Genomic DNA, 15355 nt, shown 5'->3' with positions numbered 1-15355 from the left:
GTGTTTTGGGGACAGTCTCTAGATCTTGAGCAACTAACACTTTATTTTTCTCTTGAGTAATACGGTGTTTCATACATGCTGAGCATGTATAAATATAACTTTTAAAGTGAGGTCGGTTAACAGTTCTATAGCATCATTTTTTCTACATAAAAAAACTATCAGCTTGGAGTGTTCTGGGAAAAATGTCACTGTATGGAGGGAGTTGGCAGGCACAAAAAATAAGATTGGGATGAAAGTGGACAAAATGGGCATTGTATGATCAATAAAACCAAAATGATACTGTTTTGCATTTTAATAAACAATACAGCACAATTTTAAAAAAGTAAAAATAAGAGGGGAAAAAGATGTGTGCAGACCTGAAGTTGCCTTTAGTTTCCATGGCAAGTAGAAAGGAATTGCATAGTATTTTGCTAATGTTTATTGGGACCTGTAAATCTCTTATTCATCCTCAAGAGAAATACTGCGTTTACCCATGTATTTCCATATCTGATTTTAATCTTCAGGGTACTGTTGTTCTCCGAGGGCAAAACAAAGTAAGGCAATGATTGATTAAAAATAGTCAAAAGTTACTGAATTTTAACATACTCTAAAGCATACGGTTTCTTTTTTTGTGGCTCACTCGTTTAACTAAATCAGTATTTGATCACTACTTCAAAGTAATTCTCACACAAAGAATTTGGGAAACAGTGTAAAACTAAAAGCATCCACCCCATGGGAGAAAAAAGACTGCTGAAAATTCACAGAAGAGAGGCTCACAGAACTGCCTCAGCCTTCTGCCTAAGGAAGATTTTGCAGCTTGGTAGAAGGGGCCAGAGGCAAGACCCTGAGAAACTGATGTAGCTCTTCAGAAGAGTTTTTAATCTGCTCACCTCTTTGAGCTTCCAAGAGAAGAGAACGATGAGGCTGAGTTGGGCTGTGGGCCAAGCTTGCCCAGGTTCGCTTCTTGAATGGTAACCAATTAAATGGATGCTTAGGGATAGAATACCGAGTGAGATGTTGTGGTACTTCCCCCCCCCCCCCCCCCCCCCCCCCCCCCCCCACGGTAGCTTCTGGTTTTGTTTCTTAGCTCCTAAGAAAACTATGTGGAAACTCTTTTTTCACTTTTTGAGCCAATCTAAAGTCTTGATATTCACAGCATCCTTTCACTATTACTTTCGTGATTAGTCATGTGAATGAAGTACTTGTTATTTTAAAGCTGCTGTCTGTTTCTTTCTTTTTTTTTTTTAAACCAAGAAAGTGAATAGTAAATGGATATTTTCTCTTTTCACGCTGTGCAACTCTTGAGTTATCTCTGTCATATCCCTTCTAGTCATCTCTTCCAGCCCTTACCTGCTTAATTCTTCTGATACAGAACTTTTTGGTACCTCTGACCATACTTTTTGCTTGTCTGCATGCTCATAGATCCAAGAATGATCTTTCTCACCAAAACTGCATGCGGTATTGAAAATACAGATACCGTATTTGAGATACAGCCCAATAATGAACTTTTCTAGTTCTGTGGCTTACTCCTAGAACTTACTCCTCGAAATTTCTTTGAATTGGTACACAGCTATATTAGATTATGATTCTAAAGAATTGATTTTAAATAATTTTTATCAATTACTCCAAGATCTGTTGTTTAAATAATAGTAGCTGCTTGAGTCCATCATTGTGTGTGAATATTCCAACCTTTTTATTAATTACTTTGTATTTAAGTTACATCTTACATGAAGTTACGATGAAAAGAGCTCCAAAGGTTTTCTGCAGTCTAAGCTAATCTATGATCTATCATCCTATTGTACAGACACTTCAGTTCATGAAATCTCCATTTCTTTGTAAGTAGTGTTCTTCTCAAAGAAACAATTTTGCATCTTCTGCAAGCCTTATTAACCCATTATTTACTCCATTTCAATACTGCTTATCAATTTTTTGAACAATAAAAACCAAGTACTTACAAGGGGGAGACCTTCTTGGAAACCTATTCGGGGGGGGGGGGAAAAAAATACTAGTACAATCTTCTACTTCCTATGCTTTTGCTGCTGCTTTTTCTGTGGGAACTGTCTAATCATGAAAACTGGAAGAGAGCCTGATAGTGAGTCCTGTTAAAAGTAAACCTGCTTTGCTGATCTGTTAGTGTATCTATCATCTTGATCCTCATGTTCGTTGTCTACTTCTAAACTGTGTGCCCCATTTTTCTTTTTTCTTTTTTTATTTGTTGCATTAGTTATCTATATTTATCTGTATATTTGCAAATTCTGGTTTAATAGTAGACTTTACCAAGCTGCCTGGTACAAACATGAGATATTCATATGGGGGCATCTACTGATATCAACTGAATTGCTTTAAAGCACTGCTTTCACACTCAATGTCATTTATTTCTCTGATACTGAGGCTGTTTTAAGAAATAGGTTATAGATCATGATTAACATCTCAGCAATTTCATATTTGAATTCATTTAGCACCGAAGAGTCATTCCAAGTAGTGACAGTACAAAATAGATCTGATTGATTTTTTTTTTTTTTTTTTGGTGGAATCAATTAGTTCAACCCTCTTGTTTTAATTCTTTAATGTTGTTCATCCAGGAAAAAAAAGGTAAGGTAACTTTATAAGGAATTCAAAAAAAGTACTTGAGTTCAGCTTCCTTTACTGCTCTTGCTGACCTGCAAATAAACAGAAGACTTGTTCAGTCTTGCACTATTCATAGCTTGCATTTCTTAATCTATAGTGCGTAACAGGGAATTAAATAGTAACTTTATTATCTGGTACCTTGAAAACTGCCACGGTTCATAACCTTAGAGGTTATTCTTTAACCAACTCATTTGGAGTGGCAGATGTGGGGAGAGGAGAGAACATGAAGCTCTGTCTTTTAGTTCACATGGTAAGGCAGCATGTTTACTCTTCTTGGATTTTTTTCCCCTTAATTGGATTTGACAGCAGCAAATCGTATGAATTATGAAACAGTAACAAAAGATGCAGATGTGGATCCCAGCTTTTCTTCCAGAGTAATGGGTCATTTCTGGCAATAGCAGTTGTCTTGCAAGTACCACTGATGATTTTAGTAGAGTGAAATTTGCATAATGCCACTAAATTTTCGACGATTTAATTTTTTTCTCCTGTAAGATCCTACAATTTGCCTTATGTTTTTCCTTCATCTTTTTTTTCTTGATCACGGAGAGAAGAGGATAAATGGGAAGAGGCTCAAAAGGATGAGTAAAAGAATTATGAAGATTTAAATCTGACTGTTCTTGGGTGTTTTACCCTGCTTTTGTTAGCACTGTTTCTGATGCATTGAAATCCTGTAGGTGTAAGTAGCTCTGCACATGGCTCAGGCATCTGAGAAATGTTGAGTGATCAACTGAGCTCGAAGTGCTGATGCTGGGATTTAAATGCGTAAAGGGCATTCATTGTCAGAGCAGCATTTTTGGGAGGAAGAACCAACTCCATGAGCTCTGCTGATGTCAGTTTGATCTCTGGTGGTTCTTTGATGTAACTACAGGCTGCTGCCACAAGGTGTGGTCTTCCTTCCCCACCTGGTTATTCCCTCACTGTATTTTTTAAAATGTAACGGTTGGTTGTCTGGTTATAGGACTAAGTTGCTTCAGAAAGTTGATGAAATGTCATGAGAGGAGGTGGTGGTGACAAGGGCATGATAAGTGATTTCCTCTGTGATCGGGTTGGTGAACCAGTGCAGTCCTGTGGCCGCGCATTTAGTGGGGGGTGCAACAGAAACCATTCACACTGGGTTCTGTGGAACATTAACTCTCATCCTTTGTTGCTTTGTGACATGATTTATGTCCTAACAAATTTCCCGGCATTTGCTGGAGTACACAATCCATATTCACACTGCAAATAGAACGTAGGAGATCTCTCACTATTGGGAAGATGTAGATGAGGGGTATACATGTGTTTATTTTATTTTCTTAAGTAGAAATTGGGAAGGAAAGAAGCCAAAAAGTCTTAAGATGTAGCCTGATTGTTATGGCAAGACTGACATCTAGACAGAGGACTAGATGTGATTCCTATCTCTGCCTGTGATAATTTAGCAATAACAATTTATTTCAACAAAAAAGTGACCGTTGATCACTTTATTGTACACTTGCATTTATATCTTTATGGGGAACACCCTTTTACTGCTTGTTTATTTATCATGTGATCCATTTTCAAGTTAAGTACATAAATGATAACAGAAAATTAAGCTATTTAATTTTTTAAACAATTTTTGGATTTGTACTAAAATTGCAAATAATTTTCTTTGTTAAGAAGGGAGGGAGTTTGCAGAAATTAGTGCATCAGAGTTGCGTGTAGATTGTGATATGCCAGAAGAGAGAGGGTACTTTATAAATGAGAAGAGAGAGATAAAATAACATGTAGGACATGCACGTATGTACAGATTTTGTTACATTCATTGGGTACTTGAAACATGACCTGAGTTTCTGTGTGCAGGTATGTTGACTGAATGAGGCTAGGGATACTACAAACGCATAGAAAAGCTGGACGTATCACAAAATACCATGCCCTTTGGATTTCTTCCAAGTTACTTGCGTAGACTGCCGGTACTTCAAATGTGCAAAGTATGCAGGATAAAAACAAAATCACAAGTATGTATTGGGGATAAACAATTTGATCTACATTGTGGTAACAATGAAATCACAACTCATCCTTGTTTTTACTGTTACGAATTTTTTAATGAAAGCAAGTTTTTGCTATTTTCAAACTGTAGTCTATACGAAAAAGATATCAGTAGGTGTACTTTTTGAAACTGTGTTTCAGGCAAAACAGCAGTGTCCCTTCACTGCTTAATGCAGTGCCACAATTCTTGACAGTGCTTGTCTATATAGATGTTTCCATGCAAAGAATCTTTATTCTGTGCTGAGATTTTTTTTGTATGTAGGGTAAGAGCTGCCCATTAAGAAGTAAAAGATACCTGCCACAAGAAGGGTAGAGGCTAACAAGAAGAAATATTGCTTGAGGAGGAAGACCACAAGAGTGTTTAACTTGGAATGCTGAAGGATTATGCAGCATTATGAAGAGGGTGCGTGCAAGCGAGCTTAATCCGTCATTTGCTGGAACCTGCCTGCTTTGTCAGGCATCTGCCACTTCCTGCTCGTGTTATGTAATCATTTAAAGCAACTCTTTTGCCAGAGAGTTTGTTTCTTGTAATTAGCAGAAACTGAGAGGAAGGTCTTTTATCTTAGAGTCAGATGCTATTAGTCAATACAGAGCGCAAAAGAAATATGAAAGATAATTTTTATTTTTGCAGTGTCTGATGAATAAAATCTCAGCACATTTCCGGTAATGCATATTTTTAAGTTCTATTTGAGACCTGCAAAAGATGCTAGCTGGCTCAAGTCTGCCTTTTTGTAGATTATAATATGTACAGTTACCATCTTGCTGTCCACAAGTTACTTAAGTGTACAGATAGCACAGTCAGCAGGATGACTAATTCCATTTGTGCTGATTAGACTTGTTGAGAGGTAGGGTTGCCTCCCGTCATGCTGTGCTTTCAGGTACGCTGAAAGAGAGATTGGACTATCATACTGTTACTGCAGTGTATATGTTTTTTAGAAAGGACAATTTTTTGTTGTCACTGAACTGACCAACTTTTGTTCAAAATTAGTCAGTGAATGTGCTACAGCTTACTCGACAGAAAATGCTGAGGTCCTGTTCAAGGTTCATGACGTTTCACAGTATTAAATTTAGCTTACAAAGTTGGCTCTTGTTCTCCAGCCTTTTTCTTCTGACTCCTTGCCAGAGAATTATCCCTGGGCCTGCAGAAGATAGTGTAAAAAATACAGCTCGAAGTAATTACTTCTCTGAAGTCATGGATTATTATTTTTTTCTTCCAAGATTTGTCCCTTTTTTTCAGAGCCTTTTGCTGCATGCAGCTTCCTTCTGTCCGGGCACACCTTCATAGCTTGTCTATAGTATCTGCCCAGTAAAAGTTGTTAGCTCCTCAGGGCATATACTTGTTTGAACAAATACACCTTTTAGAATGCCCTACCTGTCTTTGGGACCACATTAAAAGACATGGTAATTAACAATGGTTAATCTTTATACCTTGTACCTTTATATAAAGCAGCACTTTATTTACCGCTATTTTAAATTCATACGATAAAACTCTGGTTTGCTCAGTTTTTAAGAAAATAATGAGGATTCTTAATTTTGAAGCAATATTATTTTTAAAATTCATATTCCTGATTCACTCAGTAGATTACACTAAAATAAAATGTCATTAATTTGTCAATAGAAGCAAAACCAGTGTATTTTTGAAACCTGATTATTCTTTGTTTATTCACGTAACAATATTTTAGCACTAGGGCATATCTAATGCTTGTTCAGAGTGCTGAGATTCTTTTCAATCTAGACAATTCCAAAATCCCTTACTCTACCAAAGATACCTACTTACATCACTGAAAGTAAGGACTAGTTGCCTGCATAAGTTTTTGAAAAAAACATGAGAGATTATACAAAACATATGTTTGAAAGAAGACATGCTATGAAACAGAAAAAAAGTGTTTCAGTGAAAGAAAAGTAGTTTTCAGTCCAGTTATAAATGTGAATGTGACCCTTGTAAAGTTAGTGACCGTCCTAGCTCTCTGCCCCTTTCTTTCAGTGCAGTCTTTTCAAAACTGTCTTTTTGGAAAGGATAAACTGCAGGCGTCAAAGTTTTAAATACTAAATACAAATTTCTGGGTATAAACAATAAGCAGTGAAGGGCACAACCAGGTCTTCCAGAGCTGTGCACTGAAGTTTTCAGTGTCAAGCTTGAAATACAACTGGAGTTTAGTGAAGAGGTCTCATGTACTTGAGATATTTGAAAATGGGATTCTTTATTGCTACAGTGACATACAGATGTACAAGACCAAAGTGTGCATATCTGTTAAGAAATAAAGCTAAGCAAAGCATTAAGTTCAGCCTTGACTTGGCAGCCGCTACTGAGGGAGGAGTATCTACTGCAGTGAGTGTCAAAGCACCTGTGCTGCTAATATTACTAATGCTGCTCTTATTGTCACTGAGCATTAAAAAGAGCCATCCTCAAATATCTTTGCTGAAAAAAAAACCACCAAAACCACTAGCTAACTAGTGCTGTTGTTCAGAGCGAGGAAAGATGTCTCTGTGCATTGTTCTTAAACCAAACTACTTCAATCTTAAATATTTCTACACAGGTTTATTTTTACAAGTTGCACAATTTCAAAAATTCAACCATGTAAATTGAATAACACAGCTAGACTCGTTTATTTTCCATGTAGTGAACTCTTGACTATGATCTGCAGTGTAACTCCAAGTTTTGTGTGGGTTTTCTCTGGAAATGGAGCTACAGCTACTTATCAGGAGAATTTTTGCTAACGATTAGGTCTACAAAACCCAAAGAAGCAAAAGGACTTCCTAAGTTGTAGTGTTTTTCTGTTTCTGGTAACAAGTTGTTGATCAGACTGTTAGCAGACAGATTTTTTCCTCCCACACAGCATCATTTTAGTTGATGGTTGACCATTTTTGCAGAGGTCTTTGCCAAGAATACAGCTTACATACACAGCATTAAAGAGAAATGGTGGAAAAAGTCTTTGAATAATTACAGGAAATGGAGATTTGATGAGCAGTAAAGGACTGGAGGGAACTCTGAGTGCTGCTTCAAGGTCTTCAAGGAGATACAATAGTAGGAACAGTTGAGGGAGAACAGTCATGGGGAACGGGTTAGAGAGCTTTGATCTCTTTGGTAGTTCTGTTTGTCCTGTAGGATGGCAGTCCTGAAATCTCCTGTCTTGAAGTGAAAGAGAAATATGAATGTGGTTTGGAGTGTGTTACAAATTCATCATCTGAATCATGAGACAGTGAAGCTGTCCTCCGTCTGTGCTAGGGAGTTCTCTGTTTATGGAAGGGAGTTCTGGCTGGGCTGCATAAGCAGAAATTTAAACAGTTGAATAAGGCTAATGGCAACTATTAATTTTTTAAGAATCAGCCTTCTGAAGTCTTCTGACTTAAATTCGAGTGAAACAGCAAAACCATTGTTTGTGGTTAGTCATGTGAAAAACACGGAGTCTTTACTGAATGTTACTCAAAGACAAACCTGTAATCAGAAGACAAACAGAAGTGAAACATTCAAAATTGATTCTTGGGTACCCTCAACGTTTCAGTCATCTTGCCTGGATATAAGATTTATGTGCAATATCTAAAATTAGAACTTTTAATTATGATGACATTCAAAAATAATGACTTAAGATGGGGAGAATAATAAGTTCAATTAAAATATCTTTTGAGGTGTGTCTATGTACTTATTCACTGAATTAATTTTATCCAATAGTAATTATTTAAATTATTGCCTCTCTGAAAAGGGCACTTTAAAGACTGCGCTGACATGTTCCATGAGTTCTGTAATTTGTCAGAAGTTACTCAGCCTAAAAGTAAAAAACAAACAAAACCAAACAAAACCCCAACCACAACTATTGTCTTCCATGTCTTTAGTAGACAGTCCTGCAAGCTGAGTGGTGGTGTTGCTGTACTTGGGTCCTCTCACCAGCTACGAAGTCTTTCTAGAAAGCTTTTCCCTTTGGCAGTAACTGTATAATGCTACTGACTTCCCCAGTTGCAGAAGTAGATGCCACTGATTAGGAATTAAGAAGCAGTTCTCTTGATAAAATGCAAGAGAAAAACGCTTTTAATTCTGCAAGGAAATCATTAGGAACAGGAATTTAAAACAATGATGGACACAAAGCTAGAAGGGCTGATTTGAAGAACATACAGAGTGCTGTAGGACTTTGTTTTTATGTATTCCATGCTCAGAGTAGAACATCTCTTTAATTAGCTTTTAATAATATTAGTGTTGAACCAAGATGTTGCCAAGAAAGGTAGTAAAACTTAGGGTTTTTTGTGTGTATAAAATCAACAAATTGTCATGGATGCTCAGTTTGTAAGTGTAACTCCATCCACCTGCTCTTCACACTCCTGTCCCTAAGAACCCATCTGTTTTCCTCTTTAAGTGATTTTTTTAAGCTCCTTATTACTTTATTATCTGCAGTTATGCTTGATCTGAAATCTTCACAGCCTAACTTGACTGATTGTAGTATAAATGCTAATTTTGGATTCCTTTGCTTTTACTTAAATGTGGGGTTTACTTTGTCTGTTAGTCTTTAGTTTGTGCTGTTAATACATTTGCTACACTGTGGGTCACTGTTCAGATATTTAATCTGATGACTCAACGAGGTGCTGCCATGAGTTGCTTTGCCCTTATTTCCTTGTTGAAGGGTGAAGTTGGCTGGAGATGTCTGCTCTGAGAACTGAGAGTATTTCTTCTCGTCTTTGCTATGGGAGGCTTATCAATCACAGGATGTCAGTCTGTTCCTTGTCCTTGCTGCACAGCCTGTTTTTGTGCAGCTATAAAAATAAGTAACAAAGGTTTGGAACAAGTTCAGAGTTTCCGAATAGACACCTAGCATGCTCTTTTGGGGAAAGAAAGAACAGAATTAGTGAGACTTCATGTCATTTCCTGTAAGAAAAGCAGCTCTCTTTGTGTTGAGGTTCTGGAAACATCAAGATGTGGCCCTGGCAGATGGTCTGAAATTCTTTCAAATTCAAAGCTTCTTGAAGTCAGGAGGCTTTCTTCAATTATGTTAGTGGCTTTTGGATCAGTTTATAAATATTTGGTAACTGGGATGTATTTTTCCTAGAGAAAAAGTAAGTCTTTCTTCCTTCAAGACTCATGTTAACTAGGAGTGCATGTTCAGTGCAGATAAAGCTGTTTTATGCCTTTATGCTTATAGTACATAGTGTATCCACCAATTCACCCTTGTATCCTGGTCTCCCATACTCTGTCATTATTCTGTATATTAAAATGATTCCTGCCCAAAGCAGAAACCACGTTCTGCATTGTTTGGAAATAACAGATGCTGGAATCAATTTTGACATATATAGCTTGTTGTAGGGCATACATTATGCATGTTGTTGGCCAAAAAAAAAAAAAAAGCATTTTGAAATCTGCATGAAACTCTGAGGGTCATTCAGTGCCTTTCATAAATGGAGAGCTGCTGTAAGGAATACAAGTAGTTTATATGAAGTGATGAGAACATATATAATGGGTATTCTAACTTTGTACTGCTTCAGTTCTAAAACGTAACCTTCTTTGACTCTGGATGCTATCCAGAGGGACCTGGACAGGCTTGAGAGGTGGATCTGTGCAAACCTCATGAACTTCAACAAGGCCAAGTGCAAGTCCTCCACTTGGGCTGGGGCAGTCCCAAGCACAAATCCAGGCTGGGAGGAGAATGGACTGAGAGCAGCTCTGAGCGGAAGGTATTGGAGGTGCTGGTTGATGAGAAGCACAACATGAGCCAGCCATGTGCACTTGCAGCCCAGAAAGCCACCTGTATCCTGGGCTGCATCCAAAGCAGCGTGGCCAGCAGGGTGAGGGAGGGGATTGTCTCGCTCTGTTCTGCTCTCGTGAGACCCCACCTGGAGCCCGGTGTTCAGCTCTGGGGTCCCCAGCACAAGAAGGATGTGGACCCACTAGAGTGAGTTCATCCAGAGGAGGCCATGAGGATGATGAGAGGGCAGGGGCACTTCTCCTGTGAAGACAGGCTGAGAGAGCTGGGGTGCTCAGCCTGGAGAAGAGAAGGCTCTGGGGAGACCTTACAGTGGCTTTCCAGTACCCAAAGGGGGGCTGCAGGAAAGGTGGGGAGGGACTCTTTGTCAGGGAGTGTAGGGATAGGACAAAGGGGTATGGATTTAAACTGAGAGGGGCGTTTTAGATTGGACATTCGGAAGAAATTTTTTGGAAGAGATTCCGTAATCAGAGGGTGGTGAGGCACTGGCACAGGCTGCCCAGAGAAGCAGAGGTTGCCCCTTCCCTGGCCGTGTTCAAGGCCAGGTTGGACGGGGCTGTGAGCAACCCGGTGTGGTGGGAGGTGTCCCTGCCCATGGCAGGGCGTTGGAACTGGGTGGGCTATAAGGTCCCTTCCAACCCCGACCATACTATGATTCTATGACCCGTAGCTATAAGATTAAAATACTCAAAGGTGTGGTGTGTTTTATGAAGGGTATTATTTTTCTATAATGCAGCTAAAATGGTACTTATTTAACTCCTACTCTAGCATGCTTTCTGCTTTTCTCACAAGGTTTGCTTTAGATAATCAATTTGCTTAGCTCTGTGACCCACAGCTTGGCTATGAAGACTTTTCTAGGAATCTTGGTGTTTTTCTCCTTTTCAAGTGAAGCAAGATTTAGGAATTTATTTAGGGAATAACTGGGCCAGTTTGTTGCTCCTTGATTTGAAGGTCAGAAACTGCAAAGCTGGTTTAGCATCTTAAAATTAGGCAGGAAGCTTCCTGACAAAAGTTTTCAGTTACGTAGAAATGTGACCTCATGGAAATCAATGAGATTTTTGTTGGAATGTTATCTGCTTTTAAACATAATCGTGAAAAAAAAGTATATCTTTTTCCCAGATATTTTTCCAGAAGTTTTCTGGAGTTGTCAGATACACTCGATACTGCAGTTATGTACATCATAATGGCAGTCTCTAAAGTTAATTGCATTTTACATTCTAGTCTTTGTTTATTTGTGATAGAAACAGTATAGAATATTAATCAATGGCTACACTTAAAGCAGTTCTGTAACATACTACTATTTCCTGTCTGTTTTGTTTTCCAGCAAGTACTCAGGTTTGTTAACAAGTGTATTTGTGATGAATCCGTGTGCAAATTAAGAAAGTAACCTCTAGAATATTTTTCTTGTCTATCCTGAGCTTGCCTGAGCTTCAGTCAAACACTTGGTATACAGGCTCAGAGGAACTGATCTGTTACGAGAGGAGGCTAGAAACTTGGCTCATTTAGACTAGCAGAATGAAAGTTAGAAGGGGTATGATAGCTGTCTGTAACAAATGCAGGCAGGGAAAAGAACTGTTCAGCCTGTAACCACTAGGTGAAATGGATCTAAGTTGGCCATGAACTGATTTATGTTGGACAGTAGAAAATGCTGAAATGGAAGTTGTGAAATGAACAGTAGCAACAAACAAATTAGTTTTAGGATAAGCTTGCTAAACAGATAAAATTGAATGAGCTGGTTACTCTGATAAGAATGGATGGGATTAGATCCATCACACCTCTCTGTACTGTAATTAACATTGCTGTAGGATTTTACAGAATTAAGCATATTGAATTGTATGAAAGTATTCTAGGCATAGTATATTTTAACATGATTAATTCTTCGTTATATCTTAAATAATTCTGCTAGTTCACACACTGCACTTTTCCAAATTCTATTGGCCTGGTTTTCAGAGATGCTAAAAATCATAATTACCAGTGAAATACCGGTAAATAAAAATTACAAGTAATTTTACATATTTATGATTAACTTAATAATTTCAGAAATGTATTGTCTTAAAGGAAAATAAACTGCTGCAAACAATAGGATTTGCACTGAAAAATGTACGAGAATTTCTTCATTCTCACCTGAGATTAATACAAAGATGGCGTTTTAAGTATGTTGTTTCTGCACATTAGTAATGTGATAAACTAAATCACCTGATACACAGTTTCATAAAGCAAATAATGTTTTTATAGGTTTGGTTAGACTTCCATGTATGTCTCTAAGATGAGGGCATGCTCACAGTTAATCATGTATGCAGAGCTATCATTTATGTTGTGATGAGGGAGTTTTCTTGCATTAGGATGAAGTTGTCAGCTTTGAGTAGCTGCTTGTATGCAGCATTGCTTTCATTTGCCACACAATAGGTGCAGTGTTTCTTGATGCTCAATCAGAATTTCTAAGCATAACAGAATTAAGCTGAGAAATAAAGCAAGGTCTGGTATTTACCTAAGTAGAATAATGGCCTAGTAATAATTAGGTGCCCATTTTAGGTATACCAGTAACCTGAAGAAACAGTAAAAGTTATGATGTAATTCAGATTGAGTAATGTAGGAACTGGTATTTTGCTTAATGTTTCATCAGCACTTGGGAGTATTATTTATTCTTAACTACAGAGTAGTAATTATTGAACGTGATTTCTTTCATGTTTCATACAATTTAGAGGAGATCATGTAAGAGATGACAAATAATTGTGCTTCTTGCCGCCTAAATTGCAATAATGATCTTGCAGCACAATTAGGTCTTTTCCAGACGTACCAATCCTTTCTGTTAGAAGTTAATCACTAACCTGGTCTCCTATGACGGGATGACGTGCTTAGTAGATGAGGGAAAGGGAGGTTGTTTAAATGGATTTTAGTAGAGCATTTCACGCTTTTCCACAGTATTTTTTTAGGAGAAACTGTCTGCTTGTGGCTTGCACAGGTGAACAGTTAGCTGGGTGAAGAACTGGCTGGATCTCTGGGTTCAGAGAGTCCTAGTGAATGGAGGTCAGCCCGCTTGGTGGCTGGTCACCAGTGGTGTTCCTCTGGGCTCGGTGTCGGGGCCTGTTTTGTTTAATGTTCGATCTAAATGTGGGGACTGAGTGGGCCCTCGGTGTCTTTGCGGACAGTACCAAGTTAGGTGGGATTGTCGATCTGCTTGTGGCTTTGTGGAGGGATCTGAATAGTTGGGATCGATGGGCCGAGTCCAATCACATCACACTCAAGAAGGCTAAGTGCCGGTTCTGATTTTGGGTCATAACCCCATGCAGTGGTACAGGTTTGGAGAAGAGTGGCTGGAAGGTTGCCCAGCAGAAAAGGACCTGGGGGAGCTTGTTGACAGCCGACTGATCGTGAGCCAGCAGTGTGCCCAGGTGGCCAAAACACATATGGCATCCTGGCCTGCATCAGAAATAGTGTGGCCAACAGGACTTAGGAAGGTGATTATCCTCTTGATTACGGCACTGGTGAGACCACAATTTGGATATTGTGTTCTGTTTAGGGTCCTTCACTGCAGATAGGATAGCGAGTTGCTCGAGTGTTTGCAGAGAAGAGCTGTGAAGCTGGTGAAGGGACTAGAAAACAAGACACATGGCAGCTAAGGGAATTGGATTTGTTTAGTCTGGAAGAAAGGAGGCTGAGGGGAGACCTCATTGCTCTCTACAACTACCAAAAAGGAGGCTGCAGTGAGGAGGGTGGTGTCAGTTTCTTTTCTCAGGTAACAAGTGACAGGATGCGAGGAAATGGTCTCAAGTTGCAACAGGAGAGGGTTAGATTGAACATGAAGAAGAATCTTCTTGGAGAAGGGTGGTCATGAGCTGGAATGGGATGCCCAGAGAAGTGAGGGAGTCACCGTCTGTGGAGATATTTTAGAGATGTGTGGGTGTGGCACTAAGAGACATGGTTTAGTGATGGGACTTGGTAGGTCAGGTTGGTGGTTGGACGTGATCTCGAAAGTCAAACCCAGGTGACCCTGATTCTATTACTTTCCAGTAAGAAGCTGTTTAAACATGGCTGCCCAGTGACCTTGACTTTGTGTGCCTTCACTCTTATTCGTACTATTAGTATACATTCTTACAAAATCTTACTTAAACGAAAAAGTTTGAGGTTAAAATTATAAATGGATATGCCCACTTAATTATAGTAATCTTGAAAATTCCATGTGGAGCTAAAACCAGGGAAATTATTACACAAAGTATAATTTAAAGGTAGAGGGAGAGTGATCAACAGTAGACCTGTTCTATTGAAATGATGCTTTCCTTGGCAGTATAAAGACTGAAAAAAATGCTATCATAACATCTTTTAAGTCTTCATTATGTTTCTTATGGAGCTGGCACTTTTTCACTTGATTTCAAGTATTCTTATAGTATCGCAGGACACTGTTTTAGTGCAATAGACTAACTGTCCATAATGCTTTAAGTATTTTTTTTAAAGTGCAATTATAGTTATAAGAACATGGAGTTAGAGTACCCACAATTTTCTCTTCGTGCTGAAATCTCCCTCCCCATTATTTCATATCTACTGGGGAGGGCTCTTGAACTGTAGTCAGAAACAATGACTTAGTTCTTTGTAGAGGTAGCGAGAATAATCTTTGAGTGAAATATTTTGTTTCTGTAGGGGTGGATTGCTCCCTTTAAATAAAGAAATAAATGTGGTTCAGCTGTCTAAATGCAGCCGGTATTCATTTAGAAGTAGTAGTGTGCAACCAGAGTTCTTGTCTTGAAAATGAAACATTAAATTGATCTAAGCTTCACTACATGTAACCCAAAATATTGTCAAAAAATGAAGGAATGTCAGCCTTATTCTCTTGAACATGTTCACAACAGCAGTAGGCTCTTCAGTAATATTGATCTAAAAGCTATGAGATTGTCCATATTGGTATTTTTAATACCTGTTCATCACAATTTTTTGCTTAGAATTACAAAAATAACATTGAGATTTGAACAATACACAGATCCAGGGATCTCTGCACTTATAGAAGGAAGAGGAGGGAAAGGAATGAAGGAGGAGGCTCTTCTAGGAAGAGTCTTCATGGAAATGAAACA

The 15355-nt window shown here is 38.5% G+C and overlaps 1 protein-coding gene across 5 annotated transcripts in view; it reads left to right on the top strand.

Moving 5' to 3' along the window:
- VAV3 (vav guanine nucleotide exchange factor 3) overlaps positions 1-15355 on the top strand; it is a 192485-nt gene that overhangs the window by 143421 nt on the left and 33709 nt on the right. The window lies entirely within an intron of this gene.

The sequence above is a fragment of the Cygnus atratus genome, chromosome 8, assembly GCF_013377495.2.
Source record: "Cygnus atratus isolate AKBS03 ecotype Queensland, Australia chromosome 8, CAtr_DNAZoo_HiC_assembly, whole genome shotgun sequence".
NCBI classification, from domain to species: Eukaryota; Metazoa; Chordata; class Aves; order Anseriformes; family Anatidae; genus Cygnus; species Cygnus atratus.
This window is presented reverse-complemented; position numbering and strand designations above follow the sequence as displayed.